This window comes from Pongo abelii, chromosome 17 (assembly GCF_028885655.2).
Source record: "Pongo abelii isolate AG06213 chromosome 17, NHGRI_mPonAbe1-v2.0_pri, whole genome shotgun sequence".
NCBI classification, from domain to species: Eukaryota; Metazoa; Chordata; class Mammalia; order Primates; family Hominidae; genus Pongo; species Pongo abelii.
Window position 1 is genome coordinate 10,416,325 of NC_072002.2, and position 17,304 is coordinate 10,433,628.

At 39.0% G+C, this 17,304-nt stretch overlaps 1 long non-coding RNA gene across 2 annotated transcripts; it reads left to right on the top strand.

Moving 5' to 3' along the window:
- Nucleotides 1-3,097: 3,097 nt before the first annotated feature.
- LOC129057916 (uncharacterized) lies at nt 3,098-17,074 on the top strand. 2 transcript variants are annotated; one of them, XR_010137529.1, is made up of 3 exons: nt 3,098-3,568; nt 3,919-4,055; nt 16,885-17,074. It is a non-coding gene; the product is annotated as an uncharacterized LOC129057916 (long non-coding RNA). The 2 variants fall into 2 exon arrangements; XR_008522678.2 differs by lacking the exon at nt 16,885-17,074 and adding an exon at nt 4,774-5,185.
- Nucleotides 17,075-17,304: the final 230 nt, after the last annotated feature.

Sequence of the window (17,304 nt, forward strand, 5' to 3'; positions counted from 1 at the left end):
ACAGAGCATGCCATTTTTTCTCAGAAATGTTGAAACACTTTCCTTCCCTTGGCTGCATTGTCCTTCTTTCTCCTGATTCTCCATCAACCCCTTTGGCTGCTCCTTCTTGATTTCCTTTTTGAAAATATGCTGCTGCTCAGCCATTCTCTTTTCATTCCCCATGGATTTCTCAAGTGTGTTTCTATTCCTGCATTTTAAACTTACCTTGATTTTCCTGACACCTCTCCTTGTCTGACCCTCCCCTGTTCTAAGGCAGGTGTTCCAACTGTGTGTGCTTTTGGCATCCTGGGATGCTCCCAGTATGTTCCCTGCCACACTCCATCAGGTTTTCTCTGCAGACTCTGCGAGGGCAGCAGCCTTGTGTCTACCATTCCTTCAATACTCAGCAGATAACACAGAAGCTGACTCCATAACATTTAGTTGGCCAACTGAGACTAAATGTATGTTCCTCTAGATCTTAAAAAGTTACAGAAACATAGCACAGTAGTCAAAAAAATTCTCTTTATTCAGGAGTTCTCCATATATGTACAACAGTTTGAAGTTATTATTAAAGCAAAGTGAAAGAGAAACTGTCACAGAATTCCCTAAGATAAATTATTTTGCTTTAATCTTCAATTCATTATGTGAGATAATCAAGACCATGTGTTATTGTAAATATTTCTAGCTTACAACACAGTGACCTGATTTTTATTGTTTGAAATAACCGCAACATAAATCAGTTAACTAAAAATTGCATAAATAATCCTTTCAAATAAAATTCTGCCTAAATTTTACATTACTTATATGTTCAAATGATAATGAGCTCATAGCCTTTTCCAATACCTCAGTCAAAACATTGTACTGATTCTGGCTGGGGGAATAGTATCAGAAAGTTATTTTACAGATGGGGAAAAGGTACATACGTGACATTGGCCTTTGCACTACTGTGCCCTTTTGGGTCAGGAAAAAGCTGTTCCCTTAAAATCCTAAAAGCTCTTCTGTCAGGTCTGAAGGGTGGGTGGGAAACACAGTTTTTCAAATTTTAGCCACAGATGTTTTATTCCTGGCTTAAAGCAGTGACTAGTTAGGGCCAGTAGAAGAGCCTCTGATGTTTCTTTAGAAGCGTGTGGCAGAGAACATCTTCCTGAAACACTCCTTGTCTCTGCCCAAAATCACCTTAGGTAGGAAAGCCCAAACTCAGCAGGCTGAGGAGATCCAAGGGGATCACTGAGCTCTGAGGCTTATAAGAGAAGAGAGAGAGGTCTAAGACTTTTTGTGTATAAATTTATGGGTTCCAAGTGCAATTTTGCTGTAAGCATGGATGGCATAGTGGTGAAGTCAGGGCTTTTATGTATCCATCACCGGAATAATGCACATTGTACCCATTAAGTAATTTCTCACTGTTCCCCCCTTCCGTCCCCTCACTCTGATGAGTCTCCATTATCATTCCACTCTCTACATCAATACCTACACATCTTTTAGCAACCACTTATGAATGATAAAATGTGATGTTTACTCTGTGTCTGGCTTGCTTCACTTAACAATGGCCTCTAGTTCCATCCATGTGTCTGCAAAAGTTATGATTCTATTGTCTTTTTATGCCTGAATAGTATTTCATTGTGTATATTTTCTACATCTTCTTACTCCAATCATTTTTTGATGGACGTTTAGGTTGATTTTATATCTGTGCTACTGTGAAGTGTTGCAACAAATATACAAGTACAGTTATCTTTCTGATATATTGATTTCTTTTCCTTTGCATAAACACTCAGTGGTGGGATTGCTGAATCAGACAGAGCCAATAGACGAACAGTAATGGTGGTCAATCGTCAGCTAGAAACAAAGTACTTAGCAAGGCTTGAAAACACCGAAACTCTGAGACCACTGACCTTCAAAAACTTCAACAGCCCTGAGTGAAAAGTCCAAACACATTTATCTACCATTCAAAGAGGCTTTATTGTCTGTTCTCTGGGCGTCTCAGGAGTCTCTTTTTACCACACTGTCTATATACTGCATGAGCCATTTATATGAATCTATCTGACACTCCAAGGCATCTTATACTATATATTCAACTATTTATCCCTAGTAACTAGCACAGTCCTGGCATATAATTTGCCACTAAACTTTTGCAGAATTAAGGAATTATCTTGTATCCAGGTTCCAAGTTTTAAGGTGATTCTTCACTAAAAAAAAGTATTACAGTTCACAATCTACTTCCTTTTTTATAAATGGGATCGATTTTAATCTTATCCTCTAATAACATTACTTTCATTTACTCCCATCTAAATATACTGTCCTAAGAGAGCAATAAGAAAGAGAGTTGAAGCTGGAGCTGGAAGAATTGTACATGGTCCTGTGATACCCTACCTTGTTTTAACCTGAGTGACTCTCTCCTAGGGGAGACAGAGAAGGACAGATTCCATTTTAGGTTCTTCACGTGCAGCCACATTTACCTCCCTCCCTTAAGGACATAACTAGTGTAAACTGACTCAAAGCACGTCCAGGAATGCACTTACTGATAAGATATTGAGGCAAGCTACACCAGCAGCTCCTGGGGACGCCTTTGGTGAATGGCACCCAAAACCCCTGCATTTCTTTCTTAGAGATAGTTTAAGCCCCTGCACCTGGAACTGTTTATTCTTTTTGTAACTGCTTTTGTAGCCAATTAACTTTTTTTTAACTTTTTGCCAGCTCTGCTTCTGTAAAATTTCCTTCAGCTAAACTCCCTTCACCCCTATTTAGACCATGGTACAAAAATAAAGCCAGCCCCTTCCTCGGGACCCAGAGAATTTTGAGCGTTAGCTGCCTCTCGGTCGCCAGCTAATAAAGGACTCCTTAATTTGTCTCAAAGTGTGGCGTTCCTCTATAACTCGCTTGGTTACAACAGTCTATACTGCTGCCTGAGGTGCATCGCCCACGTGAGCTTCATCTGTTAGGTATGTCAGGGAAAATAAACAGGGTGAAAGTGGCCTCATCAGAGGACCCCAGATCTCTGGCTTCCCCATCTGGCAAGTGCACCTCTGTGAACAAAGACTTCAAAGCCAGATGACAAGAACGGCCCAAGCAGTCCACAGGGGAAACCTGGGCCCAGTGTACATCAATGCAGAGTATCAAGCACGGTATAACAGGCGCACAGTTGCCTATTCCTGTTCAGAGATGATTGCATCCCAAACACTGTAAAATGAAGAAATGCAGAGAAGCAGATGTAACTGAAGAAGACCGCAGGAGAAACAAGGAGGGACAACCACGACCTAGGAGGGCACCATGCCAGAGATGCGTGGACCCCATGCTAGGCTCAGTGCTTGTTATACTCTTGGGACCCAGTGCTTTCCTTCTCCATCATGTGGCATACTTGGCATTATTTGTTGTTTAAAATAGTATCCTTAGTTTTCACCTTTCCTAGGAGACACAGGGAGACCCTGTGGCACTGCAGGGTCTGGCACACAATAGGTGCATCACAAACATCTGCTGAGTTCACACACTCTTGCCTTCTCAAACCTTCTTGTCAAGTCTTCAGTGAAAACGAATTGCTGATTGAGGAAGAATTAAACTTTTAGAGACTCCTGGATCCACTGAAGTTTGAGACAAGGTGAGATTTGTTTACTGCCATATTCCTAGCTCACAGCATACTGTAGTCAATTTAAAAATGTTTGTTGAATCAGCGAGTGAATTGATTCATAGGTCATACTTAGCTATATATTTTCTGAGTAAAATTGATAAATTTAATAGTTTACTTCTAGTATAATTTTACTTTACTTATTCAACGAACCTGAGAATTCAACTAGGTTCCAGGCACATCACTGCTGAAGAAAAAGAGTTATAAGATGCAATTTCTGTCTACAAGAAAGCCACAGTCTAAAAAGTAGAAACATATGAACAAATTATAACAATAAATAGGATAAATTCAAAATCAGATGGGTTTGTTTCTATTTTAAACAGCTCTAGTCAGGAAGTGTTAGAAAGTTCTAAACAGGAAATGTTCCAACACACCATCTAAGCACGAAGCAGAAGACCCCCATAATTGAGTTTGCTGCCACCAACCCTAATAGCAAGAATTCCAATCCTGCTGCTGCAAAGTAAGTGTCACTCTGATTTTATTACTGTTGTGTAACGCAGTTTTAGACTCTCTGGTTGTCACTTAATGTTATAAAAAATTATTAAAGATAAAATGTTATTATGGTGTTGAGCCCATCCACTGCAGCCATCTCAACATCATACCAATTATAAGGCCTATCATTTAAAAAGAAAACTGTTAGTTTAACTTATTTATCCAAATATCAGTATTACATAAACATATTTGTCATCAGACTTTGTATTTATGGGTTAAATAGCATATAAAGATAATTAGAGTTTTAAGTTTACACTTTTCTGTTTCGCTCAAATTTTTTTCAAAATAGCATAATCCTTTCTAAACAATTGTTAGTATATTTTTTTAAATGAACATTAAAATGTATATTTTCCAAAAACAAAATACAGCTCCCATTGGTAAATCACGATGTTGAGATACAACAGACAATTTCTCTTGGGAATCATTTAATCAATCCTCACTTTCTCACTCTTTCCAGAAATGTCAATGGCTTTAAAATATGGAAGTATATTATACAACTAAACTTACACTTATTCAGTATTGTGCAATACTTAGTACTTGTTCTAGCTATCTCTTGCTGAGTAGTAAGCCATTCCAAAACAGAAGGAATTATTTATTTTTTAATATTGTTTATTGTTATTGTTTGTTTAGTAATTTTAACTAACGTTATTTCTCATGGTTTTGTGGATTGACAGGCAATACAAAAGTTCTCTTTCAGAGTCTTTCTTGCACTTGAGGTTGGTTGGCTGCTGCTGAGGTCACCTGAAAGCTCAACTAGGCTAAAGAACCTAGAGGGGTCACTCACATGGCTGGCAGTGCATATTAGCTGCTGAGTGTGATGCCTATCTGACCTCTCCATGTTACCTGGAGTCCTCACAACATGGTAGTTGGTCCCAAGACACACAGGAAAATACTACAAAGCTTCTTAGGACCTAGCCTTGGAGGTCCTAGAATACGACTTCTGCTCTATCCTATTGGTAAAGCAAGTCATTGTGACGAGCACAGATTCAAGAAATGGGAGATTCGACTCTACCTGTCAATGTAGAGAGCAGCATGTTCATGCAGGGAGGAAAGAAATTGAGGGCATCATCTTGAAGACTATCATATCACACCATTATTCCAGCGAATGAACATTATGTTTCAGATAGGTGGTACTAGCTACTCTTCTCTCCCCCAGAAACCCAAGCTAGGCATGGACATATTGAAGACTATCATATCACACCATTATTCCAGCTAATGAACATTATGTTTTAGATGGGTGGTACTAGCTACTCATCCTTCCCCCAGAAAGCCAAGCTAGGCATGGACATGTTGAAGAGAATGTCAGCACCATTAAAAAAACTCTAGAAAAATCACATGTGATGACTGAGGTTAATTCAGCCTGTCAATTACATCTATATAATTCCCTTATTGTAACCCTCAATATGGTGAAACAGAATTGAATTCTACAAAAGTCTTTCATCTGTTTTCCTATGGAATAATTAACAAACCCAATAAATGTATAAATAGTATGAAGTCCAAATTTATTTTAGATTTTTACCTGTTAATTTCAAAGCTTATAGAAATCCAGAGAACTAATCATCATAATCCATAATGCCTGGACCAGAAGTCCTTGTTCTAAGAATATCCTGTGGCATGCTAAAAATGTATTACTAACTCGGAAATTTAAAACTTTTTGGTTAGTGATTTTAAGAGAGATGACTAGCTCATCATCACAAATCACACAGATTAAGAATGGAGGTTACTCTGCTGAGTGGATTCATAGTGATCAGAAAAAAAATCACAAAAGAGGAAAGAAGATAGAGAAGGGGAAATATACTGTCAATCCCAACAATTACAGTGATTTTTCGAATGGTTTGATTTTGTATTTGCAAAGGAAAGGCAGCTTATTGTGATAGAATTAGAATCCCACTTCTATATCTTTTTTTTTTTTTTTTTTGAGACAGAGTCTCACTCTGTCGGCCAAGCTGGAGTGCAGTCGTGCGATCTTGGCTCACTGCAAGCTCTGCCTCCAGGGTTCACTCCATTCTCTTGCCTCAGCGTCCTGAGTAGCTGGGACTATGGAGGCCCGCCACCACACCTGGCTAATTTTTTTGTATTTTTTGTAGAGAAGGGGTTTCACCGTGTTAGCCAGGATGGTCTCAATCTCCTGACATTGTGATCTACCCACCATGGCCTCCCAAAGTGCTGGGATTACAGGCGTGAGCTACTGTACCCGGCTCGTCTTCTTTTGAGAAGTGTCTGCTTGTGTCCCTTGTCAATGTTTTAATGGGGTTGTTTTCCCACCAAACATCACTAATGTTCAACATCACTAATTATCAGAGAAATGTAAATCAATGTGAGATATCATCTCATATTAGTCAGAATGGCTACTATTAAAATTAAAAAATAAATTCTGGTTAGACTTCAGAAAAAATGAAATGCTTATACACTGTTTGTGAGAATGTAAATTAGTTCAGCCACTGTGAAAAGCAGTTTGGAGATTTTTCAAAGAATTTTAAACAGAAGTACCATTCAACCAGCAATTCCATTGCTGAGTATATATCCAAAAGAAAATTAAAAATTCTACAAAAAGAAACCCCACACACACTTGTATATTTGTCATATTGCTATTCACAATAGGGAAGGCATGGAATGAACTTATGTGTGAATCAATAAATTGGATGGAAATATGTGCCACATATACACCATAAAATACTATGCACACATTAAAAAGAATACAATCATGTCCTGTGCAGCAACATGCATACGTCTGGAGGCCATTATCCTAAGGAATTTAATACAGGAACAGAAAACCAAATGCCCACATGTTCTTGCCAATAAGTAGGATCTAAACATGGCATACTCATGAATATAAAGATGACAACAATAGACACTGAGAACTATTAGATGAAGGAGGGAAGTGGGAGGGCAGGGGGTGAGAAACTATGGGTTCTATGTTTACTACCTAGGTGATGGGATCAATTATATCCCACATAGCTCAGCATCACACAATACACCCATGTAACAAACCTGCAAATATACTCCCTGAATCTAAAAATTTTAAGGCAGAGACAGAGTAAGAGGGCAGAATAGAAGCCTACACTCTCATCCCCCACACAAAACACCAAATTTCCACAACTCACTACATTCAAGAAGAACTGTCAAAGGGACCAAAAATTGTGTGAGCAATCACAATACCTGGTATTAACTTCATATTACTGAAAGAGACATTAGAGGAGACAAAAAAAAAAAAAGACGGCCTAGAAGCATGGATGCCACCTCTTTTTCAACCACCAGTAGTGGCTACATGGTGCAGAGATAGTAAGTTTGGGAGAGGGAGAGCATAGTTTGTGAGGCTTTGCAATAAACTCAGTACTACACTGTCACAGTGAAAAGCAGAACCAGACTGTAATCAGCTGACATCTGCCAATGGGGGGTGCGTTTGTATTGGCCTGAGAAAGAGGAAAACCTCCCATGCTAGTGTTGGGAGCTTGAGCTTTTACAAGTCTTGCCATCATGAGTTGATGAGCTATTGGACTCTAAGAGAACTTAAGGGGCAATCTAGGCCACAAGGACTTCAATTATTAGGCAAGGCATACTCGGAGCTGGGCTCAGAGCCAGTGGAATGTGGAGGGTGGGGAGAATGGGGTCTACTGAGACAGCAGCCAGAGAAGCTAAGGGAGTGCTCACAACACCACTCCCCCACTCCCACCTAGCAGTAGCCACACAACACAGAGAAACCTGTGAATTTGGGAGAGGGAGAGCACAGTGACTGGAGGACTTTACGTTAAACTCAATGCTGCCATGTCAGTAAAGACCTGGCAGAATTCATCACCTGCTGACTAAAGAACCCCTGTACCCAGAATAAAAAACAGTGACAACCAGGTAATACACCATAGGCACTGGGCTCTGAGAAGTGCTAACTTCAGGGGTGACACAGTACATTTTTAGCTGCGGTAGCTATGGTGAAAGACTTCTGTTTGAAAAAAGCAGGGGGAATAGTAAGGGGAACTCTGCGTTGCACCTGATATACCAGCTCAAACACAGTGGGGTAGAGCACAAAGCAGATTCTTAGAGTCCCTGAGTCCAGGCCTAGGTCCTTCTTGGTCAGCATTTCTGCACTTGCCCTGGGCCAAAGGTCGAGTCCCAGGCATAGCAGAATTTATCACAAGCTAAATAAAGAGTAGTTGGGCTTTAACTGAGAAAGTGATGATGATTTGGTGGAAACCCCCCATGGGCCAGTACTGTTGGCAGTCATAGAAGAGGCTCTTCTGCCTGCTGCAGACAGGGGAAGGAAGAGTAGAAAATACTTTGTTTTATTCCCTAAGTGCCAGGTTAGCTAAAGTAAAATAGAAGAGCAGCTAAATTTTGAAGATTCTATGCTTTAATCTCTGGCTCCCAGGTAGCATCTGTGGACCCACCCATGGCTAGGGGAACTTGCCACCCTATAGGCAGAGGCACAAACCTGGCTGGCATTGCCACCTGTTAATCAGAGTCCTAGGGCTTTGAATAAACTTATATGGTAGCAAAGTAGTGGTTGCAGTGGGCCTTGGGTGAGACCAAGTTCTGTGCCTACTTCAGGTGTGAACAAGCATAGTCTCAGTGGTGGTGGCCACAGGAGTGCTTATGTTATGCCAACCCCAGTTCCACATGTCTCAGCACAGAAAGAGAGACTGCTGATTTGAGAGAAAGTAAGGGAAGGGAACAAGAGCCTCTACTTGATAAATCAAGAGAATTTTTCTTGATGTTAACCCAAGGCCACCAAGGCAGTACCTCTACGTGTTTGCATAAACTACTGTGCTATTGGGTTTGGGACCTAAGTCTCTTTCAATACCTGGAAAGTGTTCCCAAAGATAATGGGCACAAACAAGCCCAGATTGTGAAAACTACAATAAAGACTGAATTCGTCAATGCCCAGATACAGATGAACATCTACAAGTATCAAGGCCATCCAGGAAACATGACCTCACCAAACAAGCTAAATAAAGCACCAGGGACAAATCCTGGAAAAGAAAAGAGATATGTGACATTTAATACAGGAAATCCAAAATAGCTGGTTGAGGTAATTCAAAGAAATGTACAATATAACACAGAGAAAGAATTCAAAATTCTATCAGATAAATTTAACAATGAGATTGAAATGAAAAGAAAAAATCAGAAATTCTGAAGTTAAAATGCTATTGTCATACTGAAGAATGGATCAGAATTACTTAAAAGAAATGACCAAGGAGAAGATAGATTTAGTGAACTTGAAGCCAGACTATTTAAAAATACAAAGTCAGAGGAGACAAAAAAGAATAAAAAATAAAGCATGCCTATAGAATTTGAAAAATTGCCTCAAAATAGCAAATCTAAGAGTTATTGGCCTCAAAGAGGATGTTGAAAAAGAGATGAGTTGAACATTTATTTAAATAAATAATATTAAACAATTCCTCAATATTTGATATCAACATTCGAGTAACAGAAAGTTACAGAACATAAAGCAGATTTAACCAAAAGAATACCACCTCAAGGCACTTAACTGAACTCCTAAAAGTTAAGGATAAAGAAATGATTCTAAAAGCATCGAGAGAAGACAAACAAATAACATTCAGTGGAACTCCAATACATCTGACAGCAGACTTTTCAGGGGAAAAATTACAGGCTGGGAGACTGGCATGACATATTAAAAAAGCTTAAGGAAAAAAAGACTTTTACTTTAGAATAATGTATCTGGCAAATCGTCCTTTAAATTTGATGGAAAAATAAGAACTTTTTCTGACAAACAAAAACTGAGGGATTTCATTAACACCAGACCTGTCCTACAAGAAATGCTAAAGGGCTATCTTAACTTAAAAGAGAAAAGTTAGTGAGCAATAAGAAATCATCTGAATGTACAGAACTCTCTAGCAATAGCATATGGAAAAACACTGAATATTATAACGTGGTAATTATGGGGTGCAAAAATCTCAGATAGAAAGAGTAAACAGTAAACCAATAAAAATAACTACAACATATTTCCAAGACATAGACTGTAAAATAGGGAATGAAGATAAACAACAAAAAGTTTAAAAGAATGGCAGTACAGGGTTTTTATTAGTTGGTTTACTTGTTTCTTTTTTTATTATACTTAAAGTTATAGGGTACATGTGCACAAAGTGCAGGTTTGTTACATATGTATGCTCGTACCATGTTGGTGTGCTGCAACCATTAAGTCATCACTTAGCATTAGGTATATCTCCTAATGTTATCCCTCCCTAATCCTGCCACCCCACAACAGGCACCGGTGCATGATGTTCCCCTTCCTGCGTCCATGTGTTCTCATTGTTCAATTCCCACCTATGAGTGAGAACATGTGGTGTTTGGTTTTTTGTCTTTGTGATAGTTTGCTGAGAATGATGGTTTCCAGCTTTCTCCATGTCCCTACAAAGGACATGAACTCATCATTTTTTATGGCTGCATAGTACTCCATGGTGTATATGTACCACATTTTCTTAATCCAGTTTATCATTGTTGGACATTTGCGTTGGTTCCAAGTCTTTGCTATTGTAAATAGTGCCGCAATAAACATACGTGTGCATGTGTCTTTATAGCAGCATGTTTTGTAATCCTTTGGGTATATATCCAGTAATGGGATGGCTGGGTCAAATGGTATTTCTAGTTCTAGATCCCTGAGGAATCGCCACACTGACTTCCACAATGGTTGAACTCGTTTACGGTCCCACCAACAGTGTAAAAGTGTTCCTATTTCTCCACATCCTCTCCAGCACTTGTTGTTTCCTGACTTTTTACTGATCACCATCCTAACTTGTGTGAGATGGTATCTCATTGTCGTTTTGATTTGCATTTCTCTGATGGCCAGTGATGATGAGCATTTTTTCATATGTCTTTTGGCTGAATAAATGTTTTCTTTTGAGAAGTGTCTGTTCATGTCCTTTGCCCACTTTTTGATGGGGTTGTTTGGGTTTTTCTTGTCAATTTGTTTGAGTTCATTGTAGATTCTGGATATTAGCCTTTTGTCAGATGAGTAGATTGGAAAATTTTCCCCCCATTCTGTAGGTTTCCTATTCACTCTGCTGGTAGTTTCTTTTGCTGTGCAGAAGCTCTTTAGTTTAATTAGATCTCATTTGTCACTTTTCACTTTTGTTGCCATTGCTTTTGGTCTTTTAGATATGAAGTACTTGCCGACGCCTATGCCCTGAAGGGTAATGCCTAGGTTTTCTTCTAGGGTTTTTGTGGTTTTAGATCTAACGTTTAAGTCTTTAATCCATCTTGAATTAATTTTTGTATAAGGTGTAAGGAAGGGATCCATTTTCAGCTTTCTACATATGGCTAGCCAGTTTTCCCAGCATCATTTATTAAATAGGGAATCCTTTCCCCATTGCTTGTTTTTCTCAGGTTTGTCAAAGATCAGATAGTTGTAGATATGCAGCATTATTTCTGAGGGCTCTGTTCTGTCCCATTGGTCTATATCTCTGTTTTAGTATCATTGCCATGTTGTTTTGGTTACTGTAGCCTTGTAGTATAGTTTGAAGTCAGGTAGCGTGATGCCTCCAGCTTTGTTCTTTTGGCGTAGGATTAACTTGGCAATGCAGGCTCTTTTTTGGTTCCATATGAACTTTAAAGTAGTTTTTTCCAATTCTGTGAAGAAAATCATTGTTAGCTTGATGGGGATGGCATTGAATCTATCAATTACCTTGGGCAATATGGCCATTTTCATGATATTGATTTTTCCTACTAATGAGAATGGAATGCTCTTCCATTTGTTTGTATCCTCTTTTATTTCATTGAGCAGTGGTTTGTAGTTCTCCTTGAATCGGTCCTTCACATCCCTTGTAAGTTGGATTCCTAGGTATTTTATTCTCTTTGAAGAAATTGTGAATGGGAATTCATTCATGATTCGGCTCTCTGTTTGCCTGTTATTGGTGTATAAGAATGCTTGTGATTTTTGTACATTGATTTTGTATCCTGAGACTTTGCTGAAGTTGCTTATCAGCTTAAGGAGATTTTTGGCTGAGACAATAGGGTTTTCTAGATATACAATCACGTCATCTGCAAACAGGGACAATTTGACTTCCTCTTTCCCTAATTGAATACCCTTTATTTCCTTCTCCTGCCTGATTTCCCTGGCCAGAACTTCTAACACTATGTTGAATAGGAGTTGTGAGAGAGAGCATCCTTGTCTTGTGCCAGTTTTCAAAGGGAATGCTTCCAGTTTTTGCACATTCTGTATGATATTGGTTGTGGGTTGGTCATAGATAGCTCTTATTATTTTGAGATACGTCCCATCAATACCTAATTTATTGAGAATTTTTAGCACGAATGTTGTTGAATTTTGTCAAAGGCCTTTCCTTCATCTATTGAGATAATCATGTGGTTTTTGTCTTTGGTTCTGTTTATATGCTGGATTACCTTTATTGATTTGTGTATGTTGAAGCAGCCTTGCATCCCAGGGATGAAGCCCACTTGATCATGTTGGATAAGCTTTTTGATGTGCTCAAGCAGCATTATTTGCCACTTTTCAAACTGAAAACAAATCAAATGTGCATCAATAATAAAATAAATAGATAAAACAGCTACATATTCCTTTATACGGGGACGATATAAAACTAATTACAGGCATTTGAAAATGTACAAAAATCTCTGAAACACAATTTAATTAGATTTAATAGTCCTAGCCAGAGCAATCAGATAATAGAAAAAAAAAAGCATCCAAATAGAAAAAAAAAGTTGAATTCTCTCCCTTTATTTGCAATATGAGTTTCTACATAGCGAATGCTAAAGCCTCTCCAAAACTCCTTCTGGAGAAAACCGGAGAGCCTCCAGGAAGGGATAAGCAAGTAAAGTTTTAGGACACAAAACCAACGCACAAAAATTAGTAGCATTTCTATGCACCAGTAACATTGAATTCCTGAACATCTTCTATTTTTATTGCATTTTCAATTTCTTCCTCAGTTACCTATTTTTTTGATTTTTTCATCTAAACTAATTTATTCTTCTGTATAATTTCACCTTGTTAATAAACCTTAGGACCAAAGAGTGAGAATAAAGTACTTGTGTGCATGCTGTTTCCTCATTTTGAAAACTAGTCTATATGAAACCGATACTTGTCCTAGGGAGTTGGCATAGACAGCATTTATTTTCATTCTCAGCAGGGATGTCTGCCAGAAAGAGGCAGTCCCTGAGAAGGAGCCAGGTGCCCCATACATATGGGGAATTCTCAGCCATGATAGGTAACCACCACAAGCATTTTCACTCTGGTTAGACAGGACTCTGGATGGTTGTATGGAAAAAGAGCCAAACTCTAAGGGAGTGAATTACGGCATTGCAAAGATTTATGCATTTACCCAGGGAGGATTTATTGTGTTAAATTATGTGCAAAACACTGTGCAAAGGGCAATTAAAGTGAAAATTATTAAGGCATTATCTTTACTTCGGCAAACTCACACTATCAGATTTTCTGAACTCCAAAACTTAACAAGAACCTAGTAAAAGCTTGTTCAGAGTGGAGAGAGGGTAGGGGCAGGAAGGTAAGTTTAAAAATCAGGATGGGTGGATGAGATAATTACCCCTGGTAATGCACTGGAAGTATGGATGGGTTTGGGATGGGTGAAGACAAAATAAACTCAGCAGAGGGTGCAGATAAAAAACGGCAGATACCCAGAAGGTTTATGCAGGAAGGTTTATGCAGAAATGAGTTTACTGGGCTGGGGAGAGTGACAGTAAAAAGCAGAGTATAATAGGCCTCTGTGGTGGTCAGGGACAATGGGGTGGATTAGTTGGAGGTTACAGTATCAGTGAGGTACTTTTGAACAGTACGGTGTGTAAATAAGAGAAATATTTTGGAATAATTATGTAGCAAAGGTGGTTAAGAGCAATAGAAACTCAAAGAAGTATTACATAAATATGCTTTTTTCTTATTATCCCACACAAGCCTTTAGCCTTTCTTCTTAAACTGAGAAAGGAGTGGTTTTCTGAGATGTTTTTAAATTCCCACAGGCAATCTTTACTCTGTGCTGCCTTTTAGTAAAGGTTTGTTTTAACCAAATCAAAGAAGTTTGAATACATTTTCTTGCTCATAAGGGTTTAGTGCAACCTCTCATACCTTCTACTAGTTTTCAGAACATTTACTGTGATGCTCCTGACAACCCAAAATTATTCCCTTGGGCAGAAAGAAAGCAGCATTGATGGAAATAATTGGCTGAATGTCAATACTCCATGGAGGGGTGCTTCGCTTGCTAAGCCTCCCTCCTCTGTGCTATGCCTTCTACACCATGGTTGTCCGCTGCTGCTGGAGCTTGGAAAGAGCTCTATGGGTCTTCTCAGCACATAATAGGTGCCCAATTAGCATGGCCAGAATCAAGCTGCTCCCTCTCACCATTTCTTTCTCCATTTGTCCCTTGTTTGGAATGGAGAGCTTTGCAACTGATTTCAGCTCAGGGTTGAAGGTCAAATCTCAGCTGATACTTGGTGCATGTTGACTTTTCTGAGAAGAATTTGGGAGAATAAAACATTAAAAAGGGCCTGACCAGGGAGAGTGGTTCATACCTGTATTCCTGTTATATTGATAGGCTGAGAAGATAGAATTGCTTGAGGCCAGGAATTTGATACCAGCCTCGTCAACATAGTGAGGCTCTATTTATACAAAAACATTTAAACATTAAAAAAGTTTGGCCAGGTGTGATGGTTCCCAACTGTAGTCCCAGCTATGTGGGAGTTTGAGGCAGAGGATCACTTGAGCCCAGGGATTCTAGGCTGCAGTGAGCTATGATCATGCTACTGCACTCCAACCTGGACAACCATGCAAGATATTGAAAAATAAAATATTTTATTATTCTTCACCCCTATAATCTCTCTAAAACTTGTGCACTATGTGGCAGAAAGAAACAAACTCCCCCAAGAGTTTGGTTCTTGCTTAAGATTTGGTTTACTGCTCCTTGCCTGCTCCCTGGTGTCCTCATTTTGTATAAAATTAGAACCCCCATGTCAAGTGGAGGTTCTCCTCAGCAGAGGGTCTCACCAAGGCCCCAGGACTGGCACTTTAGGTGGAGGCTTGCTTTTCAACCTCTGAATAACAAAAGACACTACAATTGAGAAAAGATTTCTAGACACCAGCTTCTTGAAAGGAGCATTCAATCAGAAGACAAGATGTGGTCATTGGCAAAGGTGACCCAGGCTGATTGGGGAAGTCCACCAGCTCATCTGAAGACTGAGCTAGGGGAGGGTTTCCCTGATGTTCACTCCTTCTGCCCTCCATACATTCCTCTACTTTTCCCAAACTTCCCTCTACATTCTCCAAATTTTCTAACCTCCCAAGGCTTTCTTGCCAGGGAGTCCAATGAAATAAAAGCTTTAAAATTGCTTGGATTTTAAAAATAATTTTATTGATTCTTATAAGGTACTGACACAAAATTAGAATATCAATTCTTGAAATGTTTAAAAAGTAAATTGAGTGTAAGTTGACATTTAATTAACTTATTTGATTCCTAATTAAGATAATTTTTTTTTTTTTTGAAACAAGGTCTTGCTCTGTCACCCAGGCTGGAGTGCAGTGGTGAGATCTTGGGTTATTGCAACCTCTACCTCCTAGGGTCAAGCGATTCTCATGCATCAGCCTCCGAAATATCTGGGACTACAAGTAGACACCACCAATTGGGTAATTTTTGTGGTTTTGGTGGATATGGGGTTTTGCCATGGCGCCCATACTGCTGTCAAACTCCTGGTCTCAAGTGATTCACCCACCTCGGCCTCCCAAAGTGCTGGGATTACAGGCATGAGTCACCACACCTGGCCTTAAAATTTAAAAAATTATAGGTAAATTTAAATTACTCAGTAATAGCTAGAATTAACCATTGAATACTCTGAATCTTTTTCTTATGCATAAGCCTTTCTAATATTTCTATTTAAACTTAGGATTTGACTTGGTTCTAGTGTTTTAAAACCTGCTTTTTTTCCTTCAAGGAAATGCAGACCATCTCACAGGCCAATAGACATCACGGACTTTCTGATGCTTAGTGGCTGCCTGGTTGTTTATCTATGACCTCCCATAATGTACTTAAGTAACACCCTCTTGATGATGGGGTTAAGTTGTTTAAATTGCCTTCTCCTTTCTGAAGCACTACGTGGAAAAAATTAGATATTAAAAGAAACACACAGACCCATACCACACCCTTCCTTTGAACTTCACTCCTGCTTATTGAAAGAGATGCTTATTCCTGACTAAGGTCCTACATTACACTCTCTGTAGAACTTTTGGAAACTATAAAAGTACAAGAGAATCAATAAGGCAATTCAATTTCTCACAGGATCCTGATTCCTATAAGAAACACCTCAATTCTTATAATTCGGCATATTTCCTCTCAGTCATTTTTCTGCACATTTTAAATTTTAAGCTCTAGTGTATAAGTTTGGTTATACCTTTTAATGTATGCCTTTAATTAATATGTTTAATGGTATATCTTCTCATAAGCACTTCTCCATGTCATAAAAAAATTATTTCTACATCTCATTTTTAATACATATAAGTAGCTCCAATGAAGACGCATACCTTGTTTACTCCTCTAATCCCCTATTATTGGAAAAATTTGTTTTTCCAATTCTTTGAGATAATAAACTGGTTAGAGTTAGTATTTTGGTCCTCATTTAAATTTTCTAATTGTTGCCTTTCTGTAAGTGGTTAAGTGAGTGTTACAAGGAGAAGAGCCCTCCTGCAGGGGTGTGACCTGGGGTTGAGGCCTCCCTGCAAAGTGCCTCCCTTGTGGCAGTTCCCCATGTGTCTTTCTAACATCATCACAGTCAGAGTGAGGGTGCTTGGAATTCTGCAACTGTAACCCCTCTCGAATCTTCCTTGAATTCAGGTGCAACTGATCTCCTCCATTGTGGATACAAGGAAGTAGGCTGTAGAGCATTCTGTGACCCTGAAGAATGATACGATGTCCTTGATAAAGAAGGTGGAAATTCCTGAAGAAGAAACAATGTTTTCTCAACAGCAGAAGTAGATGAAGAGTCTATTCAATGACTGGGTCATGGAAAACCCTGTTTTCTACACTTAGATGCTGGCTTACAGGCAAACCCACACCCTAGGTGTATGACAAAGGCCTCAGAAACACAAAGGAGCTCATGAAAGATGAGTGCCAGGTGGCAATGAAACCTCAAGAACTTCCACTGAAACAGAAGGTAATAACACTCTGGAAATGTTTGCATCTCCTTGCCCATCCCCTGACTACTGACTACAACTATGCAACTCAATTGTATGCAACTACAAATATAGCTATAAT